The 15,522-nt window shown below is 40.2% G+C and overlaps 1 protein-coding gene across 16 annotated transcripts in view; it reads right to left on the bottom strand.

Annotated features, from left to right (window-relative positions):
• Positions 1-15,522, bottom strand: part of adgrl2a (adhesion G protein-coupled receptor L2a) — a 93,394-nt gene extending 77,872 nt beyond the window's left edge. For all 16 annotated transcript variants that reach the window (XM_035653266.1, XM_035653265.1, XM_035653270.1 and 13 more), the window contains exon 1: positions 15,119-15,522. The gene's annotated coding sequence lies outside the window, so the exon portion shown is untranslated. The remainder of the gene's footprint in view (positions 1-15,118) is intronic.

Genomic DNA, 15,522 nt, shown 5'->3' with positions numbered 1-15,522 from the left:
GTTATGTTAAAGCTGGCATAAAACAATTCAAATCTATTATGGCCAGAGATGTCCGATTAGGATGGCTATTTTTTCACATCCCTTGTAGTCAGTATTGCAGTTATCATTTTCAGGTATTACCTAACCCATTTCATTATCTGAGAGTACATAAAAACAATTGTTTTTGAATCTGTGGATCATAATGTCTGGATTAAATGAATCATTACCTAGCTCTTATGCAAGCTACAGTAGTGTGCAAGAGAGAGCCAGAGCGTGTGACATAAGCGTGGGGCTTGTCATGCTCATTGCTCTTAGTGTTTGCACCATTGATCATTTTTATGAGCCACTCAATTAATCGATTAGAGTACTCCCCACTGGTCAGGACATATGGCTACTAAATAAAGCAATCATGAGCCAAACCCTGGAACGCTCTATCTCATCAATACATTTATGGGGACACAAATGGAAGCATGGTCAAAAACAAATTCATGAGATGGGAAGGACATCTATTTCAGGTGTAGTTCTAAATGTAAGAACCTATGTTTATCAGTGAATAATCCCCAATTTAAAAATGTCAATATATAATAAGTTTTTTTATGACTCATTCATGTGATTTTTCAACTGTATCCCTAGGCGGTAAGCGCTACTTTGCCCTCTGCCTGAATATATATTAAATCCATAGCCTCATAATCACGTTAGCAATGCAACAAAAATCCCATTAGTGCTGAATGATACCTACACCTGTCTGTCCACATGGATTATAGCCAGATGATTTGCCACGGTAACAAAGTTTTAATACAGGTTCCATACATTTTTAGTTGTAATTTTGATGTTTTACTGGGAAGTGAAGTGGATTATCTCAAATGAAATTTCAAAATGTCATTTCCACTTGCTGATAGCACAAAACTATTCCTTTCAGGTCTGTTGAGATAAGAATGATTCAGCCAGGACCGTTAAACGGTGTCTTCGCCAAATGTTCCTCCGCTTAGGAATTAATAGGCTGACATTAATACAGCAAGATAAATAGGAAGGTCAGGAATGGGAGACCTGCCATTATATGGGCATCTCATGGTGATAGTACCTGCCAATCAAGTCCAATAAGTCCTTGACACGGCATGATTCACCTTGGAATACACAGCGCATGCAATATGAAGTGTATACTCCCCTGTCCAGAAACCCAATCCAATTAGTATGTGCACATAAATACTTTTACTCGGAGAGCACATTAGGACGCCATAAAAAGAAACATTTGTTGGGTGATCCAGTCTGCCATGGCCAAATTAGTCAAAACAAATCAGGGATTATACAAACTGAGTTCGGCATTTGGCCAAGACACTCTCCCAAACTCATCTTCTCAATTTCAGCATGAGTACAATCATGGTTGCGTTCATGCAAAAATAAAACAATGCAATGTTAAGCAGTGGGGACAAAAACATGAACAACTGCACATTCACAGCAAGAGACTAGTGAGTGTCAGTTAAAAAGCGTCTGAGTCAGTCATGATGCTTGCATGCTTGAAACTGAACTATGGAGAACAAATACACAGTAGAGGTCAGAGATTTGCCTGCCGGGGTCACCTTCACTGAAAAACTGTAATTGAGTTTGGCAGCTTGTGTAACTTTTTTATTTGCCACTCCTCTAAAACATGTTTGTCTGCAGAAAAGGGACCAAGCTGTTTTTGGGTCCACAGGGTCTGGTTTTTAGTCTATGATAATAATGTGCTGTTTACTCGGATGTGCACCAGTAAGCAGCTTTTGTGACCCTCCTCCCCCTCCCTCTTCAAAATGAGCAGCTGAATGGTTAAAAACCCCACTCCGTCCTTCTATTAAGGACCTCACCATCAATAATGCACTGTGATCGTGAGGCGTTATTAAACAGGATGATTAATTTTTAAGGTAGTGGGCAGCAACACAAAACACGAGGAAGGTAATAGAGAAGATGACTTGTCAGATACACATTTAAAATGGAAGTGGAGCAGGTAGGAAAAGAAGCCATTTATCCACGTCTTGACTCATTTAAGCAATGAGAAACAAAAGAGGAATTGTGCAATTATCTTTGGGACCAAATACGGGGGGGGGGGGGGGTAACTCCACCTTGAATGAAAGATGTTTCATTAAGTAAATCCTTGGCTTACACTGAATGTACAATTCTGATATTGAGTCATAGCCCATTTTGCACATCTCAATTGTCTAAAAGCTCAAAAATCCTTCTCTTCTTTGTTTGCTTTCCTTGTTGAGCTACATCTCCTCCTTTTGTGACTCGTATATTTAAAAATGGCTTAAAGACAGCTTTTAACCTGGATTCTACCCATCATTGCACTTGAGCATTTGTCATATATTTTTCTCTCAGTACACATTTGCTCAAGAAACCATCAAGGAAGATGCTCTTTCTTTGAATGTTTCTAAAAATACTCAAAAAAAATCCTAAAAATGCACAGGCATTCGGAAAGCAGTGATTGAGTTGCTAGTTTGGTGGCTATTTTGATTTTTGAAGTGTGCTAATTCTTTCAGATTAGAGGCATTGTGCATAATGTGGCCGACCTTGGCTCACTGTCTAATTGAGGCTTTTAACCTTTTTGTGGCTCAGAGGAAGGACAAACACAGCCAAAATAAGGGACAACGCATAATCTCGGTCCTCACTAAAATAGAAAACAGCACAAGGACCTTACCCTTACAGCAGAAGCAATACTATACAAATTATTTCAGCAGTGGAGTGGATCTACTATAGCCTAGTTTATCCTAGCACATTTCTATCCCAGTGCTGCCGTATCTATTTTCAATCTAAAAGATGGCATGAATGCCTTTGTCAGACAGAGGAAGCAGCGTATGTCAACCTAAAACAAGGTATAGCACTGTGGCTCGTCAGGAAGCTGAGACAAAAGAAGAGGGTGTAGTCTTTCTTGAATGCAATCACTTGTCAGCTCTAAATCTTCACTCAGTCCTGCCCTGACAGGTAATGGTGCTTGTTAAACCTGATGAAGGTATATTGGCGTTTTTTTTGGGTTTTTTTTTTTCAAGAAACAGAAAATGTCTAAAAGGCATTTAGCCGCTGCTCAAAAATGAATGTTTTACATGCTCGGCTGCACAATAACATGAAACATATTCTACAAAAAAAAAAATGTTTTAAATAAGGCAAGCATATAATACTACATTAATACAGCAACGTGACAAAATAGTCATTTAAGTTGCTTTGAATTTTCAGGCTGCATCATTAGATTTTCTTGTGCAGTTTCAGTGTCACTACTCCTTGCCCTCTCCCCCAATGAGTGAAAGAGAGAGGACAGTTTTGGGGCTGAGCCTTCTCCACAGTGTTCATTAGCATAACATCAGCACTGCGTGGGGGATTGTGATGCAAACAAGCTCAGATTGGCTCATTCCACCCCCCTCTTTTAATAACGAAGGTGCTGTAGGATCTCACTGTACAATGGCCCAGCCTCTTTGGGACTGAGAGAAAGAGAAAGAGAGAGCGAGAGAGAGAGAGTAGATTTCTTCACAGTTTCAACTTCAGTTTGGATGTGAGAGGTGTCGTCACGCAAACACTTAGCTTACATTCAATAGATGAGCTGCTGCACTTTGCCTTTGCTCTAATCGAAACACATGGCATACCACAGGAGACAAAAACAGTAAAGGTTAAAAAAATTTAAACTTTGTTATAGACAAAAATATCTCTGTTCGGGAATATGCTCTGCTTCCAGCTGACCACGATTCAGGCTTGACATGATTAAAAAAAATATATGTAAATGGTTCTGTGGCTTATGTTATCATCCCCTGCCACCCACAGTAAGACAGCAGATACAGCAATCACTGCTTCTGCACCTTGTGTATGTTTAATATGTGTTTGCTCTTTTGTGATAACAAAAGGGGGGGAAACAAACAGGGTTTTTCTTTTCTTCTTTCTTTTTTTTTTTCCTCTGAATAACTGGACCAAAGTCAGGGAACCTAAAGACACAAGGAGAGAGAAAGCGAGCAGATACAGGAGACTGTCAAGCGGACTGCGATAAAACATTCACTAGGAAATTATCTCCCTGTCATAAGGCCCTCCTGTTTTGAATACCAAAGGGATTCAAATTCCCAAACAAACTCGGAAAGGTTGACCAATTTCGTGCTCTGTCAAACGATAGTGGATTGCAGTACAGGTCGCACCTTTGAACTGCCGCACTGGAGGTAAGCAGAGATTTTAATCTCTGTATCTCTGCATAGGTAATCCACTGAAGTGTAATTGCTGCAGCTCTAAGTTACACAAAATAATGACAGGAGAATAAGACTCACTATGAATATGAAGTGAGTGTGATAACAAAGTCCCATGTTGGGAGTGAAGGTAATACTTCAACAAGGGCTCTTGCTGGGGAGCAAAATTCTCCTCTGAACAACAACAAGCGTCTCTGTGAAGTGGTTTCTTAACACTATGCACCATTCAGAGCAACATAATGCACTGGGTTGTGTACATGAAAGATTATGTTTGATTGGACTCAAATGGCTGGTTCATTATAACGCAAAATAAGTTGTACCTTTCTCTGACTTGTTTCTGTTTGCATAATCAACAATTATTGTGTTTGTGATGAGCATGATAAAAGAGGCATATTAGAATGAGATGCTCTCACTTATGTCCAAGTAGTTTTGTATTTTACACAATTAATATGGTCTTGTTAAATTACAGTGCAATCGGCTGCCTTAGGTATAAGATACTTTCACATTATGCCTTTCGCTTCTGCCGCTTCCCCCTACAGCTGCGTATAACATTTTTTGAAAATCAATCATTGCAAAACTCAGACACACACCAGCTAGTTAGGTGGAGTTAGGTGACATTTTTATACTTTATTGTCAACCAGCAGGTGCGAACAATTTACGAAAAGCCGAACACTCACTACTACTACTCACCCTTATGTGTTTTTTACAATACTGAAAATATATTCATTTCTTTAAAAAATGAAAAGAAAACCTAGGCAATATCTTGATTTGCATTCCACAAAGTTTACTAAAATGTGAAAAGAAAGTGTGTGAATAACAACCACAGGTTTAAAGCAGTGAAACTTTAAAGGAGAAATTCTTGTCTAGCTAATAAATATTCAGCCCTGTCCTGTGAATATTTTCCATCTCCGTCAACCTTCAATGTCTTATACACCAAAATATCCACAGCGTCAATTAGCACTTTTGTTTGGGGCCATCACTGCATGCTCCAGTTGTATGAATCGTGTTCTGAACGCTTCATTACACATTTCTGCCTTGGCGCAAAATGTTTAACTTCTGTTAAAGTTTAAATACCAAGTATGCAGCTGAGAGAGTCTTGTGGCAGTGACTTTAGAATATTTTTTTGCGCTGTCTCTGAGTAATGTCCGTCTGCACACCCCTCCCTGTGCTACACTGCTTCCATTATTGCACAGGAGCCTACGAGCCTTTTCAGGTGAGAGAATAAAAGATCCCTTTTTTTGGCCCTTGCAGTAAAGTGAGTAGGCGTTGCGGTGTCTGCAACATTCACCATCTCTCACTGATTGTTAGACTAAGCTTCAGTTTCTGGTAGCTACATTTCAACACCACCTTTTTACAAAGAAAAAGTTCCTGGGGTTCATCATCGGCAGATCTTCTGAAGCCATGCTAAATATCTCAACTAAATATACCACCTCACCTCTACACTACATAGATGTTATCAGGCAAACATGGCAAACTTTTCTATCCTTTAGGCACTTCGGCCTATTCAAGCTGCAGCTCCTCGCCTAGCACCGGGCCTGCTGGACCTATTTCTGATGGTAATGGCTGCAGGAGCCGCATCCTGTCAGCTCACTCCAGACTCACTAGTAATCAGCTCGGGCTGATGAATGACGGAAATGCCACTGGCTCCACTGCAATGACAAAAATGCACCCGTTTCTGCCCCCCATTTGACTGTCCTCTTTACACTGTTTTTTTTTTTCCATTTCCATCAACTACTAAAGAATAGCACTCATCACATTGGTTCAGCTGCTGATGCTGAAGCTAAAAATGAAATGTGTTGCCGGGGACAGAGACAGCACTTGAGAATTTGTGCAGCTTGCTCAGAGATTTCTGTCTGGTCATCTAACCTTTATCTGATTTTATCACAGAGTGATTCATAAGGAAAAAAACAATAGTTTGGCTTAACGGCTCCTAATTGTTGCTATATCTGATTACCAATTTTGGCTTTTCTGTGTTTAATTAATTAATAATATTAACAATAATGACCATTCAAGTGTCATCTATCTCCAAATAAGGAAGGTTCCTCAAAAAGTAATTTCAGGTTTTATAGACTGTTTTTATGTAGTTGCAGACAGCTTCGTAAAACAGTCTGTAAAACCTGAAAAACGGATTACATCGACACTCGCAGTCCAAGTAAGAACTTTGTCTACTGCTCAATAGATGGGTCACAATGTAGCGGGCCGGATCACACACAAAAAATTATTATAAAAAAATTGTTAGGAGATAAAAGGCCCATTTTTTACTGTCTAAATAAAACCACGTATTACTAAATTTGGGGCTAAATAAAAAAAGGCTCAAAGCTGAAAACAAGGCTGTATTCCCTAAAATAAAAGAGACATTTTAGAGATTTCATAGGACTTCATAGGACAGCGACACGATAAAGATCTTGAATGTCTTTTAAATTCTCACCATTACTTTCGTTAAATAAATGTGACCAGCGATTCACGATTGAAAATAATCATCTTGATATTAGCTCGAAACAATTATTTTAGTCATGCCGCCAAAACATGTATGTGTTGTCCTGATTTGGAGGAAATCTATAATGAATCTACTCAACTGGATTGTCATTTGGTGGCTATTTTTTCTAGCTTCTCCACATGTATGTGTCTTGTGTCCAGCGATAACATACCAGGTGTGAAATAGAAGCTGCAGTTCTCACACTCAACTTAATTACTAAAACCAGTTTGCTAGAGACTGAATAGCTGGATTAGACAAACAGGTCGGTCTAATGGATAAAGCAGTCAGGGTATGTGTGATTTATAGCAGAATTCACACCAGCAGAGCTGCCTCACACCTCATTTAGAAGGAGGAATGATGAATTATTAGGGCAGCCTGTATATGTATTTTTCCTGTGCAAATGCCAAAAAGATCGAATCAAAAGATACATGAGGTGTCAATATTAAGCATTCCAACTTTCATTAGAAATACATTAATAATTTGATGTCTCCATCCAGACACACATACACACACACATTCAGGAGCTCAACTTATCTGCAGTATTTAAGATGTTCATTACCTAACCCCCCGGCAGTGGAGGAGGAGTTGGATCCAACAGGCAGCAGTGAATGCCAGCCCTGGCACAGCTGTACAAGCAAAGCTGTAAAAAGACGTCACCGGCCACTGTCGCTCAATCTTTCCCTGTGTTAATCCCACACTATCTGCATTCACGTCAGCCTCACTCCTCGTGTCCCTGCATTGCTTTTCACACTCCTAAGTTCAATTTGGCAGGAAAGTGGACATGTTGCATCACTTCTCCTGGCTGAAAAACCTCTCGGCATTGTTCCCCCTCCAATAATCTTATTCTGAGACGGTATTATGATTTGTCATTTTCTGCAAGTTATTTCTTGCTTCTTGTTTTCTTTTTCAGGTATTCACTGAACCAAATACAGTGTGTGCAAAAATGTTAGTGTTATTCCAATACTAGATCCTAGCTCTGTGACTTTTAAAAGCAGCATAGCAAATATGAGCACATATGAGATTTAAAAGCCTTTAATGCTCTTGAATCTCTTCTTAGCAGATCAGATCATCTTCTGAATGGCCTCAATACACAAGCAGGGCGGTGTGTGTGTACAGAAGAGTCAGCTCCATTTATCTGTATTCATCATTTATAATATTATGGAAAGACAACTTGCTGTCATATCATACCCCAGACTGTTACTGTAGCTGGACAAATGCGCTGAAGAATGAACACTCAAGTAGTGGTCAGGTTTTACTAAGCCAGCACTCTTAAACCCCACTATGTTTCACAGACAGGAATGTTATATCCAAGCTCCAACAGAACCAAATCCTGGCCCTCGGGGCACAAATTTTATTTTAACATCTCTTTTCGGGACTGACATTTTGTCCTCTGTTTTCAAATGTTTTCCCAAGAAGCCTCTTTCCAGTTGACCCAAGCCAGAGACGACTGCCTCTGGCTTGTCACGGAGAGAAGAGTGATGCGGTTCTGTGGGCAACAGAGAGGGAGGCTCTGTACTGAGACAGCAGCAGGTGCAGCTGTGACAGTTGCCGTGTTGTTGCTAGCCCCACACTGTAGTCAAGATGAGGTTCACAGATGTAGCCACTCAGTGCAGTGGTTTATTGGCTGCCTGAAACAATGCATCTCTGTCAAGAACAGCTCCTCCTAAGGCCATTTCAGTCTAAGAGTGCTCTGTATGAAACAAGGCGTAGAAAAACCTCATTCTGACACACAAGGTCAATTCTGCTCCACAACAACACAATCAAAGCTCCCCCTGCTCTGCCAGAAAACAAAACAAATTCCAACCTGAAGCAATCATACTGAAACATTGGCATTTGAGACATATTTTCATGTCAAGCGATTTGGCTGTCTAAGGCAAAAAATAAATAAATTAAACAAATAAATAAAATAATAATGTGTAAATTCTGCATAAATGTAAAAAAATATTTATAATTTTATAATTCTAATTATATATAATAACATAATTAGCAGACATTTTTTCAGTAACTATTGCTACAAGAATTGCCACTGTTTGTCAAAACACATTTCTGATTATTACCAAGCCTCTTCCGTGCGCATGCTTCTTAAGTCAACCAAGCACCACCCAAGGCTGCACTTTACCCTCAGGTGGATCTTGCGAGACATGCATTCCAATCATGCGACACTTTCAATACATTGCGCCTCCAGAAAATGAATGGCATCCATACTGCCGTGACTTTTTTTTTTTATTGCGGAGAGAAAGCTAACCTGATTCCTTTCTTCAATTCAGACCTCTCGAAGCAGTCCGCAAAAGTCCAATCCAATGTAGTGTTTTGTTGAATCTCAGAGTAGTGGAGATCTGAGATAATATGACTATTGTTTTCCTGTAAAGCACACAGTCTCTGCTTGTTCAATTACTGGAAGGAGCCTCAACGAGGGCGGTTAAATCATTTGCAGAGACATTATCTACGCAGAGAGAGAGAGAAAGAGAGAAAGAGAGAGAGAGAGAGAGAGAGAGAGGAGAGAGAGAGAGAGAGAATAAGACCAGACATAGGGGCCAAACTTTAGTCTGTAGAGGAAACAGAAACATTTTTTTATGGACCACACATGGAGGGTACTGCGAGGATAAAAGCAGCAGGATTCATGATTCACTGCAGGAAATTAATAGACTAATACAGTTCTCTCTGTTTCTATGCCAAAAACCACATAATAAGATAAAATTGTTTTCATTACAGGTGATGATGGATATCTATGTAGATTATGAAAATGTACGCAGAATTTATGAGAGAGCGACCACAAACTTCATTCTTCCTCACATATGTCTCCTGCAAACAAAACCAACACACGAGCGCTCATCTGTCAGCGTGAGCAATCATTAAGAGATAATTTGATTGTTTTTTCAACCTCGGCTGTGTTTGATGTCTCTGGCATGGAAGCAATTGAACAGACAATTATTTTGTTGATTAGCTTAGTTTTTAGCAACTTACCATGCCTGTGATATTCCTCTGAAACTCCCAGACCAGACGCTCAACTCCATCTGACTTGGCAACTATATTAGGAGAACAAAGCTTCCACACTCCCCAACTAAATACTGTACAATAAAATATCATTTATCAAAGCCTCAGACTTCCGAACCAACCAGACAACCAAATAAGCATATAGAATGAAATAAGCGGCGAGGCGTACTTAAAAAAGTGAGCACAAACATTAGATGTAAAATGTATCTGGCAAGCTTTCAACTTGCAAATTAGCCTGAACACTGTGTTTTAGAGTGCATTTACTTGCATATCTCGTAATTTTTCCACAGTTTTCCTTTACTGTTTGGTGTATTTGATCATCCACTATCAACGCTGCTTTGAAAACTACATTCCAACATACAGACTTCAATCTAACTGAGCGACTACTGTAGTTTTCTGAATTAAAGCATTCTCAGTAAATCAGTATGCACACACATACTAGCAAAACACTGGATCATAACCCGCTCTTAGTTCCATTTTTACCCATTGAAAGACATGCTATTGGGGTGTTTTATATATATATATATATATATATATTTATATATTTTAGTGGGTTGTTGCTACTTCCTATTTATGCTATGTCAGACTGTTTTAAGAGTATTGTGCTTCACTTATTTCCTAAATAGTATGTAACTCAAGAAACAAGGTATGTATGTAAAGCATATCATACAGATACATCTAAAGTACAGCACCGAGAAAAAAGCCATTGAGCCATTTGAACATTTGAATAAAAAATTATTTTTCTAATTCGGAACACTGCTTACCAGTTTTTCAGTTCGCAGGAATATTGTCACTCTGAATTTACTGAAGAACGCCCACAGCCCAATATGAAATTATTTTTGAAAAAAAAAAGAAGAAGAAAAAAAAAAAAACTTATCTCACTTTCAATGAGTCACAATTGTCAAGGACAACAGCAGCCTATATGGTGGAAATATATTGCTCTGGTGTGTTTACCCACACCATCCCTAAATACCAGCCCTGTCTTGTTGGAAAAGGGGCTTTTAAGTGTGGATGTGCTTCGCTCTCCTATAATCCAGCCGAGACATTACTCCTTCCCCTGGCAGACGTCCGCAGATCCCCCCTCTCTCCCAGCCAGGCCTTGCTCTCGGCTGCTATGGCAGAGTCGCAATAACTGCTGTTTGCTTAGAGCCTTGCCTCCCAGGTTCTCCTCTGTCACACAGAAATTGAATATTTTCCCAAATAGTGTTGCAGCTGTGCACAGATAAGGACAAGTTCTGTTCACATAGCACAAAGAATGAGACAGGGTCAGTGTTCGTGTGTGTGTGTGTGTGTGTGTGTGTGTGTTGTCTATATATTTTAGTCTTCTTTAATTTAGGACAAGAATAAATGTAGCGAATTAAATCAGAGAAAAATAACTATCATGTGTATAAAATGTATTTATGAAAATAATTAGAACATCTTCACATCAAATGTGTCTGTAATTTCCTTATTGTCTTAAAAATTATCCAAGTGATAAATACTAATTATTCCTAATGTGATGGCTCTAATTTTAATCTATAAAATATTTTTTTAAATCCCTATTGTGATCATTTGTGATGAGTTTTTTGCATAACTCTATATTGACATTTCTTTCACTCGTACTGGGAATGACCTAAACACACACTGCTAATAGCACACAGCATATCTTATCCGAAACAAAGGTAGTGTTGCAACATGATGTAAAATATATGAGCTACGGTTAGAAACCAGGTCGAACCCAATCGTTTTATGACCAGAAGACAATTTTTACGGCCCTGTTTTGCACTTTGCACTTCCTTTTCTTCTAAATACCTTTCAGAGAAGCACAAAATGAGTGACGCAATGAAAAAGAGATGCCAGATAAGCTCAGGGAGGCTGCCACTTCACAAGAGCAAAGAGAGCTATGTGAGAGCCATCGGCTAATATCCATGTTGTTTCTTGTCACCAGAGTTTGAATTGACCCTCACTTTCCGCCGCCTATGTCCTTGCTGTGTAATGTTCTGCTAGAAAATTATTTAGGCAAGCAGAAAGTTTCACCTGCCATTTCAGGGGCACCGAATCCCCCGCTGCACCAGAGGCCTTTGGCAAGTGGAAACAAATGTTTCACAAAATGGCAGGGAGGGGAACACGCTGGCGCACAGGATTTCACTGATTGCCAATCGTAAAATAAAATCAGTCATGAAAGGGGAGGTATTTTGGTCCACCAAAGGCCTACACATTACATCAAATTTGCCATAGCTTTCTTTTACAGCCTTGTTTCTTCCCTTTAATGGCGAGTAGTTATCTGCACAGTATGGCTCCGTGTAGGTGGTTTAGCAACAGAAAAGATTGCATCTGAAAACACAAGCCCACAATTTATACGCCAAATGGGCGACAGGATGTAAATCGAAACGCTTTAACTCCCTGAAACCCTCTCTACTTCCGTGGTATCCACAACCCCCACCACTTTCTTGGTTTTGCTAACACACAATTTGCAAGAATTGCAACTTAAAATCGGTCCTCGTGCCTCACATACTGTTGGGCAAACAAAAGACAGATGAGCTTGAATTTAGTGGTGTCCACCGTGAATAAAGGCACGACATCCCTACAGTGTAGCGCTAGCACAAATAATCCATTCAGCCACAATGCAACCTTTGAATCAATCATATGGACTCGCCAATCGCTGCTCAGACAAAGACAACAGGCTGATATCCACGCTTGTGAGAGAGTACGACAAAAAAAAACAAAGTGAGGAAATTTTGCCACTGGTCAGTGTGTGTGCATGCTCATATTGAATTAAATCAATAACAAACTGCCTTAATAAAGCCAGAGTGGAAGTGCCTTGTTAGAATTTAAAAATCTGGAGAGGCTATGAAAGCTGCGTTATGATCTGTTTAATGCACCAGTCAAATATCCGTAGATAGTATAAAACCTCAGAGGCTCTTTCGGGGGGCGGGGGTATATGCCAGCAGAAAATGAAGCAACAGTCCGTAATGTCACAAATTTTGATGCGTTCACACCCACTCACCCATTCACACTCACTGTAAGAGTCTCATGTGCTGCGAGAGTGCGATATAAAGAGTTGAGAATAGAGTGATATGTAGCACTTTGTCTACCCCAAACCCATATAGAAGTGTGCTGGGCTGTATTGATCTGCGAGTGGAGATGAACACACGAGCAAAGAGGGGCAATCTGGTGCTCTGGCAGATCAAGAGCAGCTGCAGTTCTTTGAAACCGGACGCACTTCCACTGAAATAAGACTATAGACTGAAAAAGGTACTCTGTCTCGTTCTGGATCCAATGGTGAAATGCTCATAATGGCATGCTCGAGCTAAAGATATGAAGCACTGAGACATCCGAGAAGACAGTTTCCTTCTTTAATCCGCATTCACAAGTACTTTGTGTTATTTCCAGTGAGAGTAGACACACCTGTTTTTAGTTGCCGACAAACTGAGTTACCATTTCTTTTAAAAACTGCTCTGTATTAATTAAGAATTCAAAAATGTAACCCTTTGCAATACATGTTTTAGATTTTATTTATTTCATGCCCACCACAATATTACACTACTTTGTGAATCACTGTACAATTACCCTGTTGTGCGAAAGCGAATACAAGCGAGATTATGTTATACACAAGATGTCATACGGACCTACTTACAAGAAAAAAGGGGGAAGATACAAGTCTTTCAGTTTTACCAGCTCACACACTCGTTCCCCAGCCTTTCAGGCTCAGCCAAAAACCAGTGGCAGAAAATACGACTCCTTCCATTGTGTAAGGGCTCTGACCACTTTGATATGCTAATATCCTTCCAAACAGCTGGAATTTGCACTTGCATTAATTCAAACATTTTTTTGTACACAAATATGCGAAAATTGAGTTCCCCAATAGAGAGGCTAGAATAAGAAGTGTAGCTTCTTGGAGCCTGATAAAAGCCTGTATCAGCTTATTTCTTACACACTCCCCGAAAGCTCAATACTTATTCACAAACCAGGCTTCCTATTTAACTAGTACTTTGTTATGTATGGTGAGGGAGATAAAGCCACTTCATCCTCCAAGCACTTGGTTTATTCTTTAGTTTTCTTTCATTTCAGGAATATATAACCTCAGAAAAGGTGCCAATTCAATCAAGACTTTTGTGTTTGATTATTTAAATGCACATTTAACTTAATATTCAACACATGTCCCACCTTACACTGGCTGTATATTCCTCTTATGGACAGCTATCATGAATGTGCTCTACAGGCATTACCAAACACAAAAAATGAGACACATTCATGGACTCTAATCCAGACAGGAATTCGTAGCTCCCTCTCTCTTAAGATCAAGACGCACAACCAAAAAGAAGAAGAAGCTTGAGGTGTATGTGGAGACTGGAGCTAAATTTATCCCAATCCACTGATCGATCACTGAAGATTACTGCTCTGCTCCCAGGGCTGCCATGCATCACCGGCTGGCCGCGGCTGTGTGTTTGTCGGGCCAGGAGAAGGAGGCACACACACACCGCACCGCCGCATGTGCGCTCCTGCTGCCTACTCTTTAACACATGGTTGACAAAACGCGTTCGGAATCGGTAGGCCTAAATAATAAATGTGCATTAAGAGGATCTAATTTTACTGCCACTCTGCACCGGCTGGGTTTGAGTTAAGTCTAAGCAAGCCAAATCCGTCCTCTTTTACGCATGTTTTCGTTTGTATTTGTCCCTTTGGTTGATTTCCAATGACATTTCCTGCGCTTGTAGCCCCGTTGCATCATCACAGCCTCTTCTCCGGCCAAAACTAATTATTACATTGGTTGGGGAGGCTTGTCTGGCTTTCTTGTTTTCTTCATTTCTTTCTTTTTGGACAAATAGTACTAGCCCCAATTATAATGGATTAGCCTGTGAACGCTCTCAAGAATCACACCGACATCGCCTCCCAGGTCACAGCTCCCAGCATAAATCCCCCCATTCAAAACCAACAAGACCATCAGTGGGGTTTAAAAGAGAGGAAAAAAAGAAATGGTGACCAGCACCACCAACAAACTACACTTCAACTGTGGAGGCATAAATTCCAATTAAATGGCGCTTTACATGTTCTGGTTCACATAAATGCGCTGCTCTCTCCCCCCACAACACACTTTTTAAATAGTTTCCATTCAGCCAAACTCGGCAGCCGAACAAATCTATCCACATCTGGTTATGTTTTCATTAACCATGTTTCAATTAACCACGGTACCCCTCGGATAATTTAAATCACCGCATTAAGAGGTGTCCTGCTTTATTCATTGTTCCAACCAAACTGTTCCTCCTAATACAGTCTGACCTTTTATTTATTTATTTTACTTGGAGAAAGAAGCCCCAAACACACTGTGAGACTTAAGTTATGTCTTGCTATTATTTCAAATGACCCCGGAAAGCAAATACAAGGCTCTAAAGTGACCGAGCAGAGAAAAGAAAAAGTTACTACACTCCACACCAAGTTGTCAAAATACTGCTTAAGGGGGTTTGATTTATAACGTGTTGATGAGAGAAAAAACTACTCTTACCTTTTCTTGAAAAGCTGTGAAGCCAAACGGGCTGAAACGAAGTCGGTGTGGAATATTTCAAAGATAAAAAATAAAAATAAGAACAGTCAGATTGTGGAAAGACAGTCTGATGGGAACTCCTCTGCAGCGAAGAGAGTGAGTCTGCAGGTCTGAGGCATGCTCCCCTTATCTGGGACAGAGGCTGGCTATCAGGCGGCAGGTCCCCCTCTCAGCCCGTACATCCCCCTGCACCGGACACACACTTCCATGGCAAAAGCAGAAAAAGGTGTTGCTCTCGGGTTCAGTCCTGACTCATCAACACCTAATAATGCGCCTCATCTACTCTCGGCTCCCTCTTCCCTGTGCGCCCCTGCACTTCCTCGAAGCTGCTGCAGCACACAACAGAACGCAAGAAGAGGTAGAAG

This window comes from Morone saxatilis, unplaced genomic scaffold (assembly GCF_004916995.1).
Source record: "Morone saxatilis isolate NCDOM2014 unplaced genomic scaffold, NCSU_SB_2.0 Contig12, whole genome shotgun sequence".
NCBI lineage: Eukaryota > Metazoa > Chordata > Actinopteri > Moronidae > Morone > Morone saxatilis.
Note: the sequence above shows the minus strand (reverse complement) of the source record. Positions and strands in the feature narration are given on the sequence as shown.